Raw genomic sequence first — 24,083 nt, forward strand, 5'->3', positions numbered from 1 at the left:
GTGCTGCTGTACTCCATGGAGTTTTCTGCTTCTGCGGCAGTCCTTTCAATATCATTAAGTTATTTATTCATTTTTGTTCTATTGCATCTTCCCTGACAGCTCCAGATCCCAGGAGCCTGGCTGGAGGGCCTGCCAAAGACTGCAGAAGGCGGAGGAGAGGGGCGTGTTCCTGCAAGGATAGCCAAAACCAGAGCAGCAAAGAGGGCCAAGGACCACGGTGACCCTTCCTGTCAGCAGAAGGTTAAGCAGATGACAATTTGCCACTCAGCTGCCATGCAGTGGGGGCAGCCTGTGCAACCCTCCTCGGCTCCCCAGGGAAGAAGATGCTGCTTCTTTTTTGCTGCCTTTCCTCCAGTCTTGTACCATGATGGAGAGCTTGTGCCAGTTGAGTAACTCCTTGCGGAAACGTATCAGGTTCAGGGACATCTTGTCCCCCCTCTCCCCTCCCACAGACCTGAGTGTCCAGCTGCAGCTGCCATGCAAAGGCAGCTCACTTAGCACGACGATCCCTGCTGCCGGAGGCCCAGGCAGGTGCACACTGCTGAATGTCTCCTTAGGAAGGATTTGACACCCCTCGCCAAGCTGGCAGGGGTAGGATGCAGGTGTCAGGGCCCTGACCCACAGGTGGTTACTTGCCAAAGGCAGGCCCACATGGTGGGCTTGCAGCTGTGGAGGTTTTCACCTTGCCTCTTAGCTGACTCTAGTGTCTTCTTTATTTCCCCACGAATGTCAGCAGCGGCAAGGACCATGGTGCTGCGGATTGGTGAGGTGCTAATCTGCTGCTTTTTTCCTTCCTCTCGTAAATCTCCACCTGCACTTTTCTTCGTACCCATTGGTTTGCATTTGGTTGACTTCTGCTCACGTTTTTTTCAGGAGCTAGTGGACCTACTTGGATATTTATCATCCAGCAAACCCAAGATGACGTCTGTGCTTTTGCATTCATCCCTCTAAGTGAGAAGTTGTGACCGTGGCTGTCAGGAGACCCATGTCCAAATCAGCTACCAAAGAGATAAATCCAGCAGCCCTTATTTAGTTCTTAGCTTGGCAAAACCCCAATGAAGATAAGGAGTATTTTAACTGATTGGGGATGTCAGGTTCCGATAATGAGCATGGCCATGGTTCCTGAAATCTATTTTCATGAATTTGCTCAAGAGTATATTGCAGAGGTGTTTCTGACATTTGGCAACATTAATATTTAAGCCTTCCTGTGTTATTTTTGCTAAAGGAATTAGAAATTAGCATGTCATGATCATAATAGAACAGCTGAAAATACAGGGCCAGATTGTGCCCTCAATCCACACGCCCAATTCCCACGGATGTCATTGGAAATTGTGTGCATATGCCTCTGAGGGCAGAATTTGGCCTAGCACGCCTCTTCTCTTTCTGCAATGTGCATGCTACACTCACTGCTGCTAACAGTACTTCTGTGCAACAAGAGAGGAGCATGTGCCTAAATTATTTAGCACCCTAATAACCCATGGTATTTTTCTTTCCCTTTTCATAACGATTGAAACTGGAATTCTTCCTATAGCTAAAGCTGATGTCTTTGCAGACAAGTCACACGGAATCACAGCAGGGTCAGGGTTGGAAGGCACCTCTGGAGATCATCTAGTCCAACCCCCTGCTACAGCAGGGTCACCCGGAGCAGGGTGCTGCTCTAGGTGCCAGAGCAGTTCTGCACACCTCTGTTAGCAGAAAGGGAGGGAATTGCCTACAAGGCGTGTCTCCAGCAGATGAGCATATTGGAGTCTGTACCGATGGGCTCAATCTGGTTCTGGTGGGATTGACAGAGGTGTCTCTAGGGCTGCCTTGGGCCAGGGAGACAGGGTCGATGACCTCCTGTCACTCATTGCAACTCAGTGTGTGACAAATCATTGCATCTTTTCTGCCCTTGAGCTGGGACCTTAATGACTTGGCATGTGCTAAATGTTATTCTAATGAAATATACTTTCCTGAGCCAAAGTTTTTAGCTGTAAAGTAATGTTGGGTTTTTTTTCACTCTGCAAGACTTTAGAAGACTGGCTAGTTAACATCACATTTATAATGAGTATTTTAAAATAAGTTTCTGATAGAAGGATAGGGATGAGGATAGTTCATTGAAAAATAGTTGACTTTTTACTTTGCTTTCCTCCTCCAAATATTCAGAAGTAAACCAGTCCTGAAAACAGCTTGATTCATCAGCAACAGAGTACTCTCATGTAGCAACATCAAAAAAAGGTGTCAGCTGTGACAAGACTATATGTACTATACATATGCTTTAAAAGTGAGTGGTAGCAGACATTTTGAGACACCATATTGTGATATAGCAAACTACATAAATACAAGTCTTCGTCTCTGAAGCTGGGGATCTGACTCAAACCTTGATGAGGTCTGAACGACTGCTTTTCCATTGACTTGGTTGATGTCTGTCTTGCTTCAGGTGCTTGGAAGAGCAACATCCGAGTAGTGCTCCACCAGGTCACTGCTGTGAACTGCAAAGAGCTGTGCTGGCCCACACTCCCTCACTTGCCTCCAGCTGTTAAATTACAGTTAGAGAAACACACCAAATACTTTCCTAATGCTATTTACCCATGGAAGTAGTGGCTTTTTCATAGTTGCCACAGGGGTAAGATGTCATTGTGACTAGAAGGAGATACAGTCCTTATGAAAGAAGATGGTCTGTTATTTATCTCGCTTTGAATTTGACTCACCCAGCAAAAATATTTGGGAGGAGTCTCCCATGTGCTCAATATTTGTAACTGATTAGTCTTAACCTGTACTTCCACTTTGAGACAGTGGATTTTCAGAAGGCGGACATACAGTATATAGCTCTTCCCAAATGAAGAATGTGCAAACTTCAGCCCCTATCCCAACAAAGCTACAGCCCATCACTAGGTGCTTCTGAAAGTTTAGGATTTCAAGCACACAACAGCACACTGGAAAAGAACTCAAATCCAACTTTTTTTTCTCCACAATTAAGTCATGCTATCAGTGAGACCAAAGCCAAAAAGCACCAGCAGCAGATTTATGCATCTGCTGGCATAACAAGAAAGAAGAATTAATGCTGAAAGTAGCGAAAAGAAAACCATTACACAGGATTCTGTACACTATACTTTAGGAATCAGAGTTGATAAGAGGCTTTCAGAGCTCTGGGACAGCATTTCTGGCATTATTATTAAACATTCTGTACGAAATAGTTATGGCACATTGAGGGAGAGGGGGTCAGGGGTTGCAAATCTTGCTGTCACCACTAAGGCCCTGCTCCTGCTCCCAGTGAAGGGAAGGGGACATCTCCCGAGGCACATTGGAGAAAATATATGAGTTGACACTTTAAAAATTAAGCCTCCTGGAACTGCTGTGTCGATTATTATCCCAGAGACAGCTTAAGTGATTTGCCCACAGTCACGCAGTGAATTGGGGCTGAGCCAGGAATAGAAGATAGGACTCCCAGCTTCTGTTCTTGTTCTCTTACCAACTAGGCACATCCCCAGATGTACAGTGTAATCCAAATGGGAACGAAAATCCAAAATCAAAGATTTATCTCGCTTCCTAACACAGCTGTGGACAGCTCTGCAGCACAGACACAGAGGCAAATCTTACTGCCCTGGTTAAGCAGTGCAACCCACCGATTCCAAAGGAATTGCTCACCTGAAGAATTTTGGCTTCAGGATACAAAATAACTCAAATCCCTACAACATCAATGCCTGTTGAGAGGGGAGACTGAGCGGTAGTCTGAACTATGCACCTGACATTAGTGGCTTGAGCAATTTCAGCTAAACCTATTATATAAAATTACAGTTGTGTGTTAGTAATGGGTGCTTCACTCATTAATGTGCAAAGTCAAATAATGTTGCTGGTATCACCTGGCTATGCAGGGAAGAGAGATAAAATACAGAACAGACCATACTTGTAAGAAGATTAATACATACAACAGGGATAGTAGCAGGCTTCTGCTGGGTCTAATCTGGTATCTGACCGGGACAGAGAGAGAGAAGGAAACTCTAAGCCTGTTAAAGTAGTGGATTATTGATGACAGAGGATTCACAGCTGATAGGGGAGCTGCAAAGAGCAGGTAGTAGGGATGAAACACGGGGCAGAGCACATAGCAAAAAGGAGGTAGAAGATACTAAATTTTACAGGGGAGATTTAACGAATGTGAAAGGTACAAGACTACTAACAAACAACAAAGACCCTGGACTACAGAATCGGGGTGAGCAAGGAGAGAAGAATCCATATATGTCCTAGCCTCATCTTTAAAACTGTATCTTACGAAGGAAAAAAAAATCACATCGAGCTATTGCCTAGGGATTTGGACTTGGACAAATAAATGGTATGAGAAGACATGCTGGGGAAGAAGGCTTCCAAGACCTCCCTGTCACCCTCTGCACAGATAAACAGCGGATGGAGAATAACATTGCAAATCACTAATAATTACAGAAAGTCTGGCTAAGACTTCAGTGTAGATAACGTTATCTTGGGTAACAGGCAGCTGGGAGTGGGCTGGGGTAGTGCAGGCCTTCTGCAACACAGCTGGCTAATCAGGATAACCCTTGACAGCCAGTTTTCAATGACTGATAATTTGAAAGAAAATAAGCAATGTTTAACAGGGACATTTTGGGAGTAGCTTGCTTCTTTTTGTTTGCTTGCTTGTTTCAGTAGAAGGGTGTTTCAGACACCGAGCAACATGGCAAGGTATCAGGAGCAGGTGACAGCTCTGAGGGGAGAAATGGAAACCAGGTGCCTCTGCTGGCAAGGAATGTGAGATAGCAGAATGGCAAACTCACAGCTGGGAAGCATTTATTAGGATTTTCCTATTCTACCTGGCAGGTTGGGAAGAGTTATTAATAAAACTCCTTTAGTGTGCTTCTAGGCAAGTAAAATCCGTGCATTTGCAGTGTTTCTGTTCTGGGACGGTTTGTTGCAGCCACCACTACCACTGCTTCTTAGCTTTGCAATTTCTTCCTGTATTTTCTCTGTCCATCTCCTAGGTCCTGGCCAATTCTGAATGAGCTGGCATATCTGCTCCAGGCTGTTGATATTTCAGTAAGGTTTTTCTCTTCATCTGAGGCATGAATAGGACAACTTGGCTGTAGCAGTGAGTTAAGAAATAATGCTACAGTCTAGGTCATGATTAAGTTACAGTAAAATTACAGACTGTCTAGAAGAAAATGAGCAATCTCAGCTGTGAATATTGCAGAATGCATTATCTCACAGATTTATGTATTTTCATACCGCCTGTTTAAAATTCTGTGGGACTCCCTGAGCTGTATATAGGCACTAACTTAAATCAGAAAGGAAAAAAACGTGTATGTTGAATTATATTTGGGCATAGAATTTGCAAAATGAGATAGGATTTTGATCCACTTAGGGTTTTTTGAGACAGTAGATAAGCTAATAGTTGATACTTCAGAATAAGTTAAAGAAACTAAAATCTAAACGGCTTGGAAACATGATTTCCATTTCCATGACGGCTTTGTCAATGTACAACTTGTTACTGATTTTCTTGCAGGAATGTATGGGCTATATAGGCACCACAGTTTAAAAGCAACACATTTTCTTTTATCTTAAATCCATTTCTAATCAACTTAGCCAAGCAGAAATAAACTAGATTTATATGTTTAAGTGTTTATCGAACATCCACATTTCTATTCATTCGCCTATACTGGCTTAAATTGACACCTTTAGTTAAACTACCCCGAGGATGTGTGCAGGTAAGTGCCTCTTGGTGGTGGGTGCAGGGAGGTGGGTCTGGGGCGGTATGTGCCAATAACTAAGACAGCCAGGGACAGACCGTGGCACTGACCCCCAGGCATGGACCTGCTTGATTGCTAGCTTGCTCCCTGGCCTGGTTGCAACTGGGGGGCAGGCCAGGCCCAGGACTGCTTCCCCAAATCAGTACAAATCAAAAAGCACTAGGTTTTGACTTGTCTACCCTACTCAGACCTCCACGAGGGTCCTGCGTGCCCTGTCCTACTGCCCACTGCCCTTGGCCCTGTCTTGGTCAGAAGCAGAGACATAGCCTTCATGCCTGTATCGTGAGCAATGGGGGACTGGGACCTCCAGAGGAAAGGTAACACAAAGTAAATAATGACAATAACAATAAAATCAAAATGCCCTCCTGGCTTTTGATGGATAGGCATGTGCAAGTTCATTCAGGTGCAGGCATTAACGTTGTCTTACTGTTGGTCAACAGCAATCTGATGATATTTGCTGAGCATCTACACTGGGTGCTTAACTGCCCGGTTCAGTCAATGCCTGTTGCCTACCACCTAGTAGCAAAAACATTTCTCACAATAGGAACTTTTCTTCCGTGCTTTTAACAAATGAAAAAAAAATCATTCTTGCCTTTGTACTAGAAAGCAGCAGGTGCAGACAGTCACCCCTGGCCTCCAAGCCAAGTGATGGAGCCTGTCTCCCGCCGCCAGGCTCAGACGTAGCCCCCTTGGCCACACATTGTCTTGCAGCATTAGCAAGATGCAAAACAGATAGAGGAAAAGAGTTAGCATTGATGCAGCCTGCACAGTCAGGAAGGGGTTCAGTGCCTGCACTCAGTCCCTGTCCCTCCTATTTAGCTGTACAGACACCCCCATCCGAGTGTCAGAAGGGCTCAGAAGGTCCACAGCACCCTGGAAGTCACCATACTCCAGGTACCACACCTGGGGTGGCAGGAGAATGCACAAGCATGGGCTGGGATGTGTGGGGTTTACTCACAGCATTTTGGCTGTTTATTTCTACAAATACTGATTCCCTATCACCAGCAACAAGGATATAGAGAAAGGCTAAATCAATCTGTATCATCTTCCCAGTCCTCAAGAAAGTAGACAAAAAAAGTTAGTCAGTACAGCAGCATAAAGAAACTGGATGGATATAACCAAAATACAGACTTTCAAGCTTCAGCCAGGTTGCAAAGAATAAAATTTTACCTGGAAACTGCACATTAAAAGGCACGGAGCCATCCTCATAATTTTCTCCTAGTGAAGTGATGGAAATACATACAAAAGGAAAAAAAACCTTCTATCCCTGAGACAAAGATGGAAACCAGGATGCCAGGCTCTTAATCCTCAGTTTGCTTGGTCACTGCCGAGTTTGGGTGGCATTTTGAATGTACCAGGGAGATTGGTTTATACCTGAGACTTTAACTGTACCCACACATCCTTGGGGAACTTTGAAACAGCAGAGATAATGTCAGCCCAGTTACCATATGCTTTCAGTCTGCCTGGGCAATGATTGTATAATAATCCCTAACAGAAAACTGAAGACGAGATTTCAAGTAGCTGCCAGAAAACAGTTTTTCACTTGGAGTGGCAACTCTGAATAAGGAAGCATCTGGCACATTTGATCAGACAAAGAAAATTAGGTCACTCAGAAAAATATTTGATGCTCTTCCTGAGGAACATAATACTAAAAATGCATCTATCTAGAACGGCAGCATTCTGCTCTTCGGCACTGTTTCTCGTATTGTGATGTTTTGTATTGCTCTGAGTAACTGCACTATATTTAGTATCTGTTAAATAGTAGAATATAGATTATATAACCGATCATTTTCCTTCTGCCAGTAATAGGAGTTTAAGACCAAAGAGGGTTTTGTTGGTCGAGGGTTTTAAAAAAGATTCAAGGACAACTGCTTTGATGGCATTGACCGCTGGATGTTTTCCGTGAGGTTTCAAAAAAAAATCACGTTGAATGAAAAACATAAATGATCTTTTGTTTAATATTTTTCTTCTCTTGATTTTAAGCACGTCCCATTTTTTGTTATTCCTGGAGAGTCATTGGAGTGAGACTTCACCAAAAAGCTCTCAAAGACAGAGGAGTACCCCGCTAAATGCCTCTTGTCACGGGGAGAAGGGGGAAGAGGGGTTGGAGGGAGGGTTACGGCAGGAGCTGAGCCTTGCAGGAGGGGCAGAGTAAGGGTCTGACTTTTTCTGACTAATATTTCTGATGACTTTTCTCTCCTGGGAACCACACGCCCTCCCTATCCCAGGGGAATGCCTTCTTCAGGTTGTTCGAAACATTGGGAGGAATAACTACACAATAATGCCAGCATTGAGAGTGGTAAGGTGCTCTGACTACTGCAGTGAAGGGAAAACCCAGAAGCTGAAAAGCCCAAGCGATCTTGTTTGTAACATAAAGGTATGCAGCAAGAGAGGGGCTGGGGCCATTCCTTAATCCTGGGCTCTGGGTTATCTTTTGCACCAGCTGGCAGTTCAGCAGAACAGCCCAAGCATTCCAGGCAGCTGGCTAAAGAGAGCTGGTGCTGAATCTAACACTATTAATCAGCATCTGGGTGGCATGGCACGTCACCGGTATGGGCTGTTCTGCTCTGGGAGACTAGGGAAAAACAGGAGTCCCGAAGACAAGCTTTAGCTAGCTGGAGAGTTAGCCTCACGTGTGGCTTAACAGCCTAATTGCTCATGGAAAAAAAAATACATCTCCAGCAATCTTTCTCCACTTAGCCGATTTCTAAGAATCTCTCCTCAAATGAAGTTCTAAAGGGAAAAGTGTGGTTAATTAATCTCCATTTTTCTAGCTTCCTAAAACCAGGAATGGAAGCAGTAACCACAGAGTTTTCAGACCCTACAAAGTCCAAGCTGATTTAGTGCATAAAGACTTCACTGTTCCTACATTAATCCTTCCAGCCGGTAAATGAATCAGTTTGTGGTATTTTTATTTGATTGTGAAGACGTCAGGTAACCAAAAAGGAGTTCCAAGCTGCTGTCTTGGTCTAATTTATTACGGTGTGGTACCATGACTGCTTTAGTCACATCAAGTCTATGATTCTTCAAATATTATATAAAGAACTGAAGTATTTACATGTTATACATAAAAAGTAGTCTTGATTTTCAAAATACTTTAAGCACAGATGTGAATGTGTCCTCACTCCCTGGCATATATATATTTTATCAGCAGGTGAAAGAAAACTTAATAAGGTAAAAAGCTTGCCCAAAGTCAAGTGGCACGTTAATTCAGAAGTGGAATTAGGTTTCAGGAGGTTTCTGGCACTTATTCGTAAACTTAGTTCTCGGTCCTTCTTTCCAGATTCTCTCATTCAGCCTTTAATTTTTACAAGGGCTTATCTGCCCTCATAAATCATAAACGCAAATGTTTGAGAGGCTTATTTACTTCAACAGCCTCAGAATGGAGTTTTAGCCTCAAAAGGTACTTTTGAGAGTATACAAATGTGAAGCATCTGGTGTAAAATGTGGCTGAACAAACGGGAAGGTCTCAGCCTCCCAGCACCCATCCCTGCCTTCCCAGCCCGGAGGAGCTGCTTCACCACATGCTGCTTTTTTTCACTCCTTCAGGCTAACCACTACATTTCCAGTTCAGACAAGTTATTTCGCTTTCTCATTCTGATTGTAAAGTTATCTAAGTGGGTAAACACCTACTTGCTTTGGTCTGTTCTGAGGTCAGGTCTAGTCCGCACTGGAGAGGGTTTGGCAGGATGGTTATGTCAATGTACTGACATTTGGTACAAACTTTGTTGACAAAAACACATTTTTACCCCTGGGAGCTGTAGACTGAGTAGGCGTTTTACTGATATTTGTATTTCACTGATATTTATCTTTTATCATAAGGATGTCCCTAACCAGGACTTTATACCGATGGCCATTACTGTTGCAAAATTTGGATAGAATCCTCTTATTTTGCTGCAACTCCCAGAGAATACATCACCAAAAGAAAATGCATTTTATTCCCTATTCAGTGTTTTCTTAGGGAAAAAAAGCCCCACACTTCTTTTGTTGCACAGAAATATTTTACTTCTTTCCTCTATTGACCAGAAACCTGCCAAAAATGCAAGTTCAGGGAGCAGATGTCAGCTAATCCCAAAGTCTGCGCTAAGAACATGATGGCAACTCACGGAGAGTTCAACAGACTCTAAATGTCTTGCTGGTTTGGTACAAGATTATGCTCCGAGCAGATAAGCCCCTGCATTTTAACTTGGGAGCTCCAAAGGGATAAATAACATTTCTAGAGCCAGGCAGCCAACAAACGGAATTTCTTAGCACAATGCAATCTTGCTATGGGGGTTTTCTTGGGCATGTGTTTCCCATCAGGCATTATTACACTGCTGAGTACATAGGGCTTATCTCCAAGCAAAGGTGGCAATACTCAGCTATTGATACCCTGCAACTTATTGAAATTGTAAGATGGATGAGGAAGGATTAGTTGAGCCATTTGCTTCATAGCTGATACTTATTTAATAAGTTTAAGGATGTGACATCACTATTTGTCATAAGTGTTTTTTGTTGTGGTAGGGTGTGTACATGGCAGGAGGGCAGAGGAGCTGTCATCACGTAGATAAGCCAGAGAACTCTAAATCATTAGCAAAGAATAATTCACTGTGCAGAAAAAATAACAGACAGCGTGAGGCAATGGAGTAGTGCTAGTTCTGTTACATGTTTTTTTGTGTCTCTGATGAAAGGTTTTTAACCCTGATTATACCCTGTCTTAACCATGAGATTTGCCTTCTGTAAGGATGTTCAGCTCCAGGCAAGATAGGAGGATGCTCCCAAATCCAGTAACTGGGTCAAATCTAATTATCATAGATAATTTGCACATTTCATTTATGGTAAAGAGAAATGTGTCTCAATGTAGGTGAATCCAGTTGGTTTGTCAAAGGCAGACTAAAATAGTTTCTAAACAGAAATAAGAAGGTCTTTTGCTCGACCCAGCCACTGAAATGGGAAGACAATATTAAAACCTTAATTCAAAACCAATTTCAACATCAAATTTAAACAAAGCTGTGACAGACAGTAACCCTCCCCTGAATTTCCAGTGTCCAAAACCTGGAGTTCCCCTCTTGTCTGAAATGCTGAAAAGTCCATGTGCCTCAGAACTCAAGGGAAAATAGGAATCTCCTAATTTTTTTGTGCAGGACAATAATACTGGATGTTCTTTTACAAATTTAACCATCTACTGCACTCAGATGTATCCTTCAGTTACAGCAAGATTAAAACATTAACAATGAGTCATCTTGAGACATAATCTGTTATATTACAAATAATCAAAGCATTTCAATCTGTTCTGTTCTGAAATAAAAGTCAAAATAGTAGTACTGGAATTGAACTTCCTGTATCATTGGAGGGGGGGACTAGCTGTCATCCGTAAACAGGTCTGATAAACTAATACAACCCTACAGAACATTATTAGTTCTGTTAAATCAGTATTTCCGTTTGAAAAATAGCTGTGCTGTGTTTTAGATGTTGTTTATATCACCTGAAGTTGGAGGTGGGGTGACTGTTCAACAATGACTTCATTGCACTCTCTCTACATTGCATTAAAAGCAGCCCAGCCAGATGTGAAAATGCTATAGAAACTTTCACTGAAGAAAATTAACTGAAACAGTGCTTTGGTTACAGTAGAAAGCTTAGTTCTTTATATAATCAATTTCTTCAGGTGGCTTTCCTAGAGTACATGTTTGTTCTCTCTCTGTCTCCTTTTTCTTTCTGCTTGGGTAAATAATAAATTCAAAACCTCTCACAACAATGTACACAGCTGTAATGACTGGAAATTTTATAACATTTTAGGACTCAGTATCATCAAGTAGCTTTACAGAAAAATATCTTGTGCTCTTGGATAAGCAAAATCCAACACACATTCATAAATGTTCCTAAATTTAATATTCTGTGTATGTATCATTCTGAAAAACGATGTGGATCTGGCATATTAGATGCAGAACTTGTTTACGCACAGTGTATACATGAAAATATTTGGGCCCAGGTGCTTGGTGAGAGCAGGATCATCTATGTTTTCCTCTGTTTCATTTTTCTACTGTAAGGTGTTTGTTCCCTAACATACAGATGTGATGAAAGCGTTCAAAAGGCAAGTGCAGCAATTCATAACAGAGGGGTTTTTAAAAGAAAGGAAAAGGGCAAAAGGGAAAAGGAAAAAGGAAAAAGAGGGAAGGGAATGGAAGGGAAGGCAAGGCAAGGGAGATAAACATTATATATTGTTCCATATGTGATGTATGGAGCTGCTGACAAATCAAAGAAATTGAGGGGTAAATTCCTTACAGTTTGCTGTTGTTGGGTTTGGTTTTGTTTTCTTTTTGTTACAGAGAAGACTAACGCTAGAAGTGTATTTCATCTCTCTTACCATAAAGTTCAAGGGTGTTCAGATGCTCTTGAGCTTGAGTCCAATTTTAATACCTCAGGCTAATTTCTGCCTCTTGCCTCCTTCTTTCTTTATTCAGAAACAAGTGGAAAGGCAGCTGGGCATGCTGTCGTGCCAGGAGTCTCAGAAGGTATCAGCTCTTTCATTAATTACTTCTTTGCTCTCCCTCTGCTTTATGTTAAAAACAGCCTAGTTGAGTATGTAGAAAGTTGCATAGGCTTCAGTGAAAATGTACTTATGGGACCCTTTAAACTGTCAGGTTACATCACATAAACTGAGGGGATCATATTCAAACAATTGTAAAACTATTTTCTTGCCCGAAAGAGCACACCATGATGCCATTTAGCTGGAACCTGAAGCTATGGGTATCCTGCTGTGGTATCATGTGCAGCAAGCGCATGTGATTGTTCTCCTGAGGCATTTGTTACATGCATCTTGTTAACCCTAGTTCAGTCAAAATAACTGCCTTCGCTGCTGCTTGACCTATTTTAGCATAATTTAGCCCTGAATACAGTGCATTTCAGTTGCAGTAAGTTATTCTGCAGGCATTAATACCATGGGAACTTAAAATGGAACCATAACAGTTTGAAAATATCATTCTTATTAACTCAACAGTTTGGTTTCAGTAATTTATGCATCTTTCAGAACTGACCTAATACTTAAATGTATGTAAAAAAAGGAAGCAGTAATCAACCCCAGACTTAAAAAATTCTTTTCTTCATAACAAACCAGGCTTTTCCCAGGCTTTGGAGAAGGGAGTATATTTAAGAGTTCTCTAAGCCTTGTTAATAGCTACTTCCATAGGACTAGTAAAAGTGCGCAAAGCACAGTGGGGGTTTACTGCCATTTCTGCAATGGCAGGAACAGAGTTAGATTTGTTTAAGACTTAAGTAGTGCAAGATCCAGACCACTTCCTTACCATCTGTGTTGGGACAGAGGCACCATTCAGGCACCTGTTCAGAAAGCCCCAAAAAACCCAGCAGGCACCTCTGAGCTGGCCTAGGACCTCTCTGGGCACCTAACACCTGCTGCTGTGACCCAACTGTGTTGCTGTAGGTAGACTAGCACCTGGTACCCATGGGTGTCCAGCTGGCACCTGAGCCCATGGCACGTGCACAAAATTCCATGAAGAGCTGTGGCAGCAAGGGACACCACCTGCATAAACATCCAGGGAAAGTCCAAGGTAACAAATCTTCCTCAGGATAAAGGTTTGGATCCACCAACTCCAGCTACCACCAGGGTTTACCACCAGGCTGAAGAGGAAACAGCAAACACAGCAGGAAAATGCTGCGCTGGGTGACTCTTGTGTAAGGGCTCCTATACTAAAAGGGGACAGAAAGGAGGTACCGGGCTCACTCCCAAGACTCCTTCTGATTTTCCCTGGTAACTGCTGCATGACAAAAGCATGAAGGGTACATAGAGCAAGAGCCTACCAGCTGACAGCCATAACCAGCTGCACCTCCCCAGCTCCTAGAAGATGCACAATGAGGGAAGAGTGGCTGTGCCTGCAAAGCCCAACCCCTGTGTACATGCTCAGTTCACTCCAACAGCTCCTGAGGCTGGAAAAGACATAAAGCTCCTGGTTTCTCATGAGCAGAAATTCACCCCTGCACTGCTCGGAGGCACATGACACCACCAATGCTCATCAGTGCCTTTCAGGTAAGAGAGGACTATGTGATCCAGGTCCTGCAAGGCCGAGGGGGCTGGTTACCAGTCAAAAATCAGGCCCCCAAACTATAGAGGAGGGGTCTTTAGATCATCATTGGTGTCTCAGCAACTCTGTCCTCAACAGTGAAGATTTCTGGAGTGCCTTTCTGCCCCAGTTACTCTCCCCATTAAGCTGGGCAGTCTGGATGCCTTTTCTGGGGCCAGGCAACTATTGCTGAGACATCACAGAATCTCAGCCAGACAGTTAAAGTACAGCATCTGCATCACGCACTAAAATGTGGCTGAGGAAAGTACTATTTAACTAGTAAAACTGCCATAAACCTTGTCCCTGTTAGGGCATCAATGAGGATAACCTTTTGGGGTTCTTCAGGGATTGCTGTGTGTTTAAGGCTAGGCACATGCTTATAGACCTTGCTGAAATGGGGTCAGAGAATGCAGCTCTCAGTCCTTGTTTCAGGAGTTGTTGTACAGTAAGCTATAGTGACCTAAATATTGTGGCCTCTGCTTATACTTCATGTGATAAAGCAGGATCCAGTTCAGAAATTTTAAGGGTGACATACTCAGTGGCGGGGAGAGACTGGAGACGGAGTTAGCCAATACCAGGATTATTCCATCCTTCCCTCCGGTTTAAATTATCATGACATAATTCACGGTTCAGGCTTGCAGCCTTTTTGCAAGGGGTGTAAATTCCTGACTTTCACCTACAGTCTCCTGTGTGAGCTGTTTGACTGACAGAAATGCCTACAACTCAGTTTCCAGGTGCAGCCAAGGACTCATGGTCCCAAATGTGCATCCGCAGAAGTGAAGGTCCATCCCAGCCCAGGTCTAGAGGATGGAGAAGGAGTCAGAGCAGTGCACAGCAAACCGCACGGCAGAAGGACTCTGCAGGAACTTTATATGAAGTCGAACTTGACTTCACTTGTCAGCCTGCTCTGTGTGACTCACCAAAGGTGCTGAACAGACTAACGAGTGGGAGGAGGAAACGGGGGGAGAGGAAGAAAAGGAGACAGGCAGCCGAATGAAACTAGGAACACTGATTTATGACCAAAAAAATCCAGGAGGCTGTTTTTTAGAACGTTACACTAGTCCTTTTCCAGCTCTAATGTGAGTGGCATACACTCCAAGATCTCCCAGATTTGGAGGGGGGTGGGGGTGGGGTAAGGGAGGGAGGGAAGTATGAATCAGAACTTTTAGCTAAAATGAGATAATAACACTTTTGCCCTGATGGTTATGATGGAACTTCAGGGGTTTGATTTATTCAGCTGTCACTTACTGCATATCCCAAGCATAACAGAGGACATGTAGGAATTGCAACCTTTATTTAGGGTTTGTTGGCATGATTTCATTTTATACTGGCCTTCTGGGAGTTATTTTTCATCTTTAGGGAGTTACCACTGCTAAAAGGAAAAGGGAAAACCTTTTTTTTTTTTTTTTTTTTTTGTTAGCTCCTTTAGCTCCTTTAGCTCAGTGGTTATGAAGAAAGCAGGAATTTGAGTTTGCTGGATGCATGCTGGGATGTCTCCCAGCCTGTGATGGGAAGGAGGTACCACAGTGGTGGGTTTTGTTAGAGCATCAGAACTGTGGGACAGGTGTGATTCCTTTTGGATACCTCTCCTTTGAAGAGATTGCGAAAGAGCAAGGAATACCTAACACCAAACCAGATTTTTTACTGGCATTTCAGAGAGGATGTTTCCCTCAGGGAATCATGATGGGCACAGGGACACATGATGTCTCTAAAGGCCAAAAGTCATGTTTATTATTTTTCCTGGAGAGGCTCCCCGCATCCTGACCTGGCTATGTTCCCCTCGTCCTTCCCCCACCCCGTCCTACTTTCAGTCTCGCCTGGGTCTCCTGGGAGCCATTTCTCATCAGAGCCTCTGAGTTTGCCAAACTCTGCAGTGGTGGTGTGATGTACACAAAGAAAGGTTTTGTGGAGATAATTGTCTTCAGTTGAGGACTATGTTGAGATTTATATCCTAGTGTCCATAAATAAAAGGCCGCAGAGTCTGTGCTTTGAACACAAATTCCCCTGCCCACCTGATGCCCCCAGATGAACTTGGGGGTGAGGGTTGGGGGGGGATGGGGGGACAGGCATGCTGCTGTAAGGTTCCTCCAGTGAGATTCCCGCGAGGCAGTCACTAAGTATTGTGAAGTGGCTTTTCCATCCAAAGAAGGGCTGACATACATGAAGGTACATCAAAGAAAACAATGAATGCCTCCTGCTCTGACCTACATATTTCATTCTGAAAGACTCAACTACATCTGCTAGAACACTTGGAACAATTGTTATCCTTTAGAAATGAAAAATAATTTCTTCAGGGAATAACATGGGGTGAGGTGGGGGGGGAACCCTGTAGTGGCTTGCTAGGGCACAGAACATTTAAACTCTGCTGTATTGATTGTAGTTTATGATTGAATGCAATCATTACTGTGTCTATATTTTTCTGTTTCAATGAAACCATCAGGCAGTGAGTCATGCTGTGCATGTAACCCAGAGGAAAGTGCAAAGAGGCTGCTGAGGAGTAGCGGTACAAAAATACCATTGGCATCTCTTCCCTAGGAGAGCAGGGCTCTGGACAATTTCCACAGTCTATTGCTTTTTCTATTACATGCGTTCTCTGCTAAAATGTGTAATAGAATCGAGGACACAGTTATGAGTAAAGAGTCTTCTTCCACATGCTGTTCCATAATTAAAGAACAGCTATAATAGAAATCCTACTTTTTTTTTTTTTAATGCATTAATGAGCTCAAATTCTTATAGGCATTAAAAGGGCATATGCTTTTCTTCTAATTTAGAGATTAAAAAATCTCATAGCAGATCAAGAGGAAGGCTGTAGTTTGAACTCTTTAGTGAAAGAAGATGCACTGTCTTTAGCAACAAAACAATTTTAATAAGTCCGTTCCTGGATCTGTGATGACGCACGCCAAATGGATACAAGTTTGGAAGAAGGGGAGATATTATCCACTTGGTTTATTAAAGGGAGTTCAATTCTGTAAGAAATGAACACCCTTAAAAATATTCTAATGCACAATTTTTAATTATCTGAGTTTATATTATCTTTTTGCTGGGTTGGTTTGTTTGTTTTTTTCACTGAAGGTACTAAAAACCAGTTTGAGGATTCCCTCCTCCTCCCTTGAATTGGGCTTCTTTCAGTCCCATTTGTGGAAGGAGTATATTATGATTAAGCTAAAGAGAAGAAAGTCATCCTAATTAGCAATGCCTCATTGCATTAGAAATCAAACTCTGTGGCTACCAACCTGTGGAGACGCAGTGGGAAGATGTGATTGCAGTTTGATTCAGCTGTACCAGGCGCTGCATAAAGATTATGCACTCAGAGATGGGCACCCTGTCTCGGAGTAGAAGTGATGAACACCATCCTAACTGCACCAAGCAGAGTCGCGGCAGTACGTGAGCAATGACAGCAGAGACTTTCTTTTGCGGTCTGGAATCTCAGCTCTGTTGTATTAAAAAACACAGGATTTTTAAGGGAGTTTCCCATAAACCTCATCTCTGGGACATGATACATGCCAAAACCACACCGGCAGCTGCGTGCTGCAGCACAGTGGCTTGCCTTCTGCCCCAGCAGAGCCTGGAAGGATTTTAAAGAGAAAGGCTAATTGCAACACAGGGTAGCTGCATGCTGGAGCTACCTAACGTGTAAGTCCCAATTTCTCATCCCCCTGTTTGCCAACTTATATCCAATGTGGTTAATGGAAAGGGGCTGCAGAGCTACTGTAATGGTGCCCAGCAGCACTGTTTCTGGGTCTCCCACCCCACAACTTCCCAGCTGAGGGGATGTGCTAGAATCAGGCTGAGAAAAGGAGGATGAGGTTTGTGCATGCCTTCATGGCTACAGTGCCTAACCCTCGCACTTCCCTCCTGCGCTGCACTGCTAAATCACACTCTTGATGGCCGGAGAGTGGTCTCACATTTCTACATTGGGCCATGTCACGAGGTGGTTTACAGTGCAAAGACACCACTGGGGAGCACCTTTCTGCTGAGGTGTCTGGCATGCAGGGCCCTGCAAGCCAGCATGCCTGCATGGTGGCCCTGGCTGCTGCCACCCCTCCTGGACTTTCAGGGCCACTGGGAACATGAGGGGCAGGTGTCATGCCAAGGCATCCCATGTTTCAACTTTAGAGCCAAGTCAGTTTTTAATTTCTTCTTTCTCACAAAAAAAAAAAAAAAAAAAAAAAAAGAGAAAAGAAGCTGCAGTCCTACAGGCATCCTCAGGAGGTGCAGGCAGCACTGGGTGCGCTCAGGAGCCTGTGCAGGTTGACACAGCCCTTTTAAATGTAGAATATCTCTTGAGGTGTGACGTATTTTTCTGTCTCTTGGGAGATTATTCTTGCGCCATTATTTTTCCTGAGGGATGCTTTAGTCTTCTGGCTTTTAAGTCTACTTTTGGTATCATGGCACATATTGGTATGTACTCTGAGGTGATCTGGTCAATTGGAGACTAAATGAACTCTGTAAATCTAGCAGGGGTAGTGCTGCTGCTATTATGCATTATCTGTTTGATGGGTGTCTTCTCCCTGTTATTGAGAAGGATACACTCAGACACGCTCAGCAGAGGGTGGGTTTGGTTTTTCACCCTCTTTTTTTTTTATCAAGGCAGTGCAAGGTGTCATTTTGGCCCATGGTGTGTGGTTAAACCAGATGATGTGACTTGGAAATAAAGGTAAACATGAAGAAACTTTTTTTAAAAATCACTAAAAGAGAAGCAGCACAGCAGAAAAATAAGATCCTTCAAAAGAAGGATCTCCTCCTTAATGCCTGTGAAAAAGCATAGCCAGTCACTGCCAGCTGAGCAAAAGACCTTGACCCAGTGGCTTTGCAGCAAAAGGGGCCAGCATTTCGATAGCAACATCTTTCTAGGTTGTTGAATCCTATGTTGCATGGAAACAGCATAAAACAGAAATACAAGGGCAGGATCAGAGAATTTGCTAAAAAAATGAACTGAGACACTTATCTTCTTGCTTTATGCTGGGGCAAAAGTACATTTTACAGCTGTCACATGTGCCACTTACCCCAGGGGTGACCCAAGTAATCTCCCACTGCCACCAGCTTCCCCCCTGTCCAGGCTGGCAGTCAGAAACGTTGTTTTCCTGCCAGTAAACAGAGCAGACTTCAGCTAGTTGTCATTGTGATGGCAGAAACCCCAGAATATCAGCATAAAAGTAAATTTTTTCTCTCTGTAGAACTGTATTTTAAAGAGATTTTTGAAACTTACTGGGAAAATACTCCCACCTTGAAGAAACAAATGAATGGTAGTGGTAGTCTGCATACTTACATGGACAGCTGTTACCTATTTTATTAGTCAGTGCCTGGATCTCAAAATCAAAACCTGAAATTCATCAACACTGGCAACACCCTACAGTGGCTTCACAAGAAAGAAATACTTCTGACCATGAGCATTCTGAAGCAGTTTCAATATTTGCATAAAATTCCTGCTCAGAATTATTTTTTTGGGAGCAGATTTCACAAAACCTCTTCTTTTGTTAAATGGCAATGTATCATATAAAAACACAAGTATTTGGCTCTAATTCACAATAGCAAGATTTTTCTTCATTAAAAAAACAGAGCACCCCTTGGCCCACTCTGTGTTTCCTGCAGATGGGTTAGATGTTAGGAAATAATATCTAGCATCTTTTTTGTTTTTTATTTTGTGTAGCCTTCCCTGGCAAAGGCAGCATACTGTGTTAGTCTTAAAATCTTTTCAATATAAAGGCAAATGCTCCTTTTTGTTTTCCTGAAGTTACATTCCAAATCATAGTGAGGGGCTATTTAATTTTCCATTCATCTGTTTCAGGGAAATAAACATTAAAAAATTAGAAGTAATTCATAATCTCCAGATAACATTGTTATTTTTAATGTGAGGGAAAATATTTTCCTTCTGTCTTATTGCTACACAGCCCTCCCAAAGAGCGCTTGGTCAGTAACTCTGATATTACACTAAAGCCTAACAATCAGGAAAACTGAGCTGATCAGGAAAATATTCTGGAAAGTACATGCATGTGCCCCAGAATAGCAAAATACACCCAAAGCTGGGATTTTCTAGCTATGCACCATCCACATGTGTCTGGATTCATGTGCATGTACATATGCAGCCTTTTGGTCCCCCTTTAATGCTGAATTCGCTGATGAGTAGATGCATAATGACTGCCTCTCTCTCCAGGTACTTCGATACGTATGCTACAGAGGTATTTCAGTAAAGAACTTCTCTGCAGAGGCTAATTTTCAAACACCTCACACAAACTGTGAGGTTTTGCAAGTCCACTCGGTGTCCTCGGCTATGACAAGGGTGATTGAAAGCTGAGAGCACGTCCTTTTAAAAGTACTTCCCTGGGTTTAAAAAAAGGCAAGTGGGTCTTGCACCATTGTGTACCCAGCATGTTAGTGATCATGTCAGTGATCAGCTGAGCTCCCCCTTCCCACTCTCGAAAGTCCTCTTCCAGAGAGGAGTCAACAGCTTTTCTCTGTAAGCGTAGCCCAGTGCCAGATATTGCTGCCCTACATCTGGCCACCACTTCCAGCCCCTCTTATTTTCTCCTGGGGTATCTAGCAGCTCTCTGAATAGATGCATTTTTTCCTTATATCAGTGACATGACATCTTCTGCAGGTTTTTTTCATTTAAATGTTCCTCAGTGTTCCTCTAAAATGCATATTCATTCTTCTTACCTTTTGAAAGGAAGACTTGGCCCCTCTTCTTTATGACCTAGGAAGATTAAATTAGCTTCTCCACCGACAGTAGACAAGATATACTTCATATTCCAGAGGCAATCTGACTATAAGACCTGAACTGAGTAAGAGTAATTCAATTGACTTCACTGAAGCTGCACTAATTTACACCAACTATAAATTAATCTTCTCTTGTGAAATACGTCTACAAGTGACCTTGTGGTATCCAAGTGACTGAGTTAATTCTGGGCAGCATCTTACCCTCAAAAGAATGCAAAAATTGAGGAACTCCTTTTTTAGGAAATTGGCTGAAACTTTGCATTTTCACCTTCACAGAGTAAGTCAAAGGGCAGTACTGGAATAAAGATGAGGGCAGAATTAGGTCAATGTCTTACATAATGCACATACTAACCACAATTTATCCATGATGCTTCTAAGATACAGATGAAGAAAACAGTGTCTTTCTTTCCTCTTTCCCTTCTTTTCACAGTATTTTTTTTATTCTCTTCAGTGTTCGTTTGTTTCTGTACAAAAACCTCCTCTGTATACTTCATTAATATGAAATACCACAGAAGATGAAAGATCCAGGTGGCTACATAAAGACTGTGAGGCTATAATACAGGTCTTTGTGACCTTTTTTTAAGCCACCTGTGTTTTGCTTATTTATGCAGGGTCACAGCTTTGGACAGGAGAGCCAGTGAGACTGCAGGGAGACCACCATGCTGGAGGACCAGGGTGCTGTTCTAGCCAGGCAAGGGAAGGCAAAAATGAGCGCAGGTGATTTTCTGGAAGGGGCACTCGATTTCACCCAATGAGCTAGGGCTCAGGCCAACCAAACCTGGCCATGCTGTGCTGCCTGCAATTTCATTACCATCGCTGCAAAAGTCCATATGCATCAGCTCGTTCAAATTGAACGTTTCTGTGCTATTCAGGACTGCAGTGGCAAAGACCCCTGTCAGCATGAAGTTTCCTGGTCTTATGGCAACATGAAAAGGCCACTGTCAGGATTCAGGAGAACAGGGGAGAAAAATATTCTTGTTTTTCTATATGCATGCTATGTATTAAAAAAAAACACACCAACCAAACAATTCAGCAAAACCTGACTTGACTTACTGTCTCTTCTCTGATGAAAAGTTGAATCAACATCCCATCTGCCCCTTCTACCCGGCAAATGAAATCAGAGCTCTTCACTTAAAGAAAATAAATCAATACATTTCCCTTAAGCCACCCTAGCTCTGTTTTAATCAGGGAAAGAAAGCACTTACAGCAATTAAAGCAAAAATCAGTGCATAGAAGTCAGCTTATAAATTAGTTTCTCTGCGCTATTATTTTAACAACATTTTTGACTGCTTAAATTAATTCCAATCTGAATTCAAGATGCACACTGCCAAAGAGTGAAATTCAGGATACCAATTTTTTCTCACCACTATGGAGTTCTACAGTCATATCTTTTCTCTTTATTTTTTTCTGCTCGTCTTGAGTCATCACTAATGAAAGTTCTAAATATAGGTATGACTAACAATGCAAACTTTAGAAACTGTATGTAAACTACCACAAGAAAAACAGATCAGAGAGTTATGCTCACCAGAAATTCAAACAACTGTTGCCAACCACTACATAGAAGTAATGATTACTGCATTTTTCTCATTAGAAAGGCAGCTGTCATATAGCTTACGGTTTGGACAGCAAGAAATAAGTTAACATATTGCTTAAGAGCTGTCTGCTATATCCTTAAATGTGACTCTCACTGCATTTTGCCAAAAATATGCTAGAACATAAAACCCTTCATTCTGCAGAATAATAAATGTCATGTTTCCATTTCCCAATGTCTTGTCAGATTGTTTAAGATAATCAGGATCAAATAAGACAAGTACAATGAGCTCAGGACCTCAGACTTCAGAGCAGTGGTTTTGACGCTAAGACAAGTGAACAAACTGAGCAAAGACTAAATGCCTGGTACTGTTGCTGAATCCATCACAGGGATAAAGTTTTTATCTTTTAGCCACAGCTTTTGATAAGAAGCTACCAATACAACCTGAGAACTCCGCCATCAGACAGCAACACTTAAAGACTGTGAGAGACATATGGTCAGGACTAAAAGCAATTAGCTTGCGTGCCCAAGTAAAGGCATCTAAACCAGACTGGCAACCAAGCGTCCCTTTAGATGTTTTGTGCTGGAGGACCCAGATCATCAACCACTAGTTCTAAGAATCTCAGTGAAATAATAATGATGCTGATTTTACCTGTGGGTGAGTAATGCAAAAAAAGTTTGCCACTGAGGCCCTTTTCCCAGTCATTCTTTGCCACTAATTCCCTCATGGACACTTCCATCTTCCCCAGTATCTGGAAGCACAAGTTATCTTAGTATTTGTTTTCAACAACTGGTACATTTAAATACACGTGTTATCTGCAGCTAAGGTCATTCCTGCACAATTGCAATGCACAGTTGGACAGAAAGAACCAGGGCTGATTATTTCTAGCATGTAGGGTGATTAAGTATTCTGTGTTATTAGATGCAACTTACCACCAAACTGTGTGAAGAAGTAACAACTGATGTGAAAGCAACTTGATCAACGTTTAATCAATGCTGATGCTGGATTTAGTGAATTCAGTGATGCTGAATTTGAGAGTTCTACCATCTTGAGTGGACTTTCACTGGAGTCTTCTTATTCTCAATATATTCAGCTCTGTAATATCTGAACCCATAAAGCTAGCTTTGAACAAATCTGTCAGCTTGAGATGAGATAGTAGGATTTTCAAAAGAGCTTATCTGTTTTTTTACCTTGGAGTTTATAAAACTGCCACGTTGATGAGAACGATTCCCCAAGTTTTGCTATACCATATGGTCCATGTGCTGTTAGGAGGCCATCTACTGTGTTTCCTTGTTAGTCATTCAACCACATATTGCGTCCATCTGCAACTCTCATATGTAGTTTCACTGTAATTGCCCTTTTCAGAGTAGTGCATTTCATTCTGCTTTGTGCTGGCTTGTGATAGTGTTCTTTTCCAAGACACGTTTCACCGTATACTTTTTAAAAGGTGCAGTAGCACCATACTGAATGGCACAGTAGATGTGTACGCAGAGTGTACCCATGATGTAAAGGAAGAAGAGGATTGGTGTTCAGCTTAGGGATGAAAAGAGCACATTACTTTCCTTGCCTTCCGTCCCCTGAACCCGACTTCAGCAAAGCATTTCAGCTACTCCAGAGATGCGAAAGATCTCCTCAGCCAGCCAGGCTTGCACTACTCTTTTGTTACTGCCACTCCACCACACTTCAGAAGGTCTTGTCCCAGCTTGGTGCCTCCTAAGGAGTCTTTAACAAAATCTTCCTCAGCCACTGCCTCACAGCATCTTCAAGACCCCTGGAAGCGGCTGTACGAGTGGCATTCATGAGAGGCTGGAGCCTGGAGCCAGGTGACTCTGTGCTGTGATGCACCGCAGGCTCCAACCTGGGCAGGAGCAGCCAGTGTGAAGGTCAGACACTGCACTCTGGTGTCAGCACAGCGAGCAGGAGGCACCTTCTCCTCCACCAGCGCTCCACAAATCCTCCAGCACAGTTCTGGCTTTCAGGATAATTTGAGGCTGACACAATGTGTACTCCCTTAAAGACCTCTTTACACATATTGCTCATTTAACCTT

General features: G+C 42.7%; 1 protein-coding gene across 2 annotated transcripts in view; it reads right to left on the reverse strand.

The window, feature by feature from the left end:
- Positions 1–23,843, reverse strand: part of NPAS2 (neuronal PAS domain protein 2) — a 168,781-nt gene extending 144,938 nt beyond the window's left edge. For both annotated transcript variants that reach the window (XM_080377286.1, XM_080377287.1), the window contains exon 1: positions 1–23,843. This exon is cut by the window's left edge and continues 38,774 nt beyond it. The gene's annotated coding sequence lies outside the window, so the exon portion shown is untranslated.
- Between the last annotated feature and the right edge of the window lie 240 nt (positions 23,844–24,083).

This window comes from Falco punctatus (genome assembly GCF_963210335.1).
Source record: "Falco punctatus genome assembly, chromosome: 2".
Classification (NCBI taxonomy): Eukaryota; Metazoa; Chordata; class Aves; order Falconiformes; family Falconidae; genus Falco; species Falco punctatus.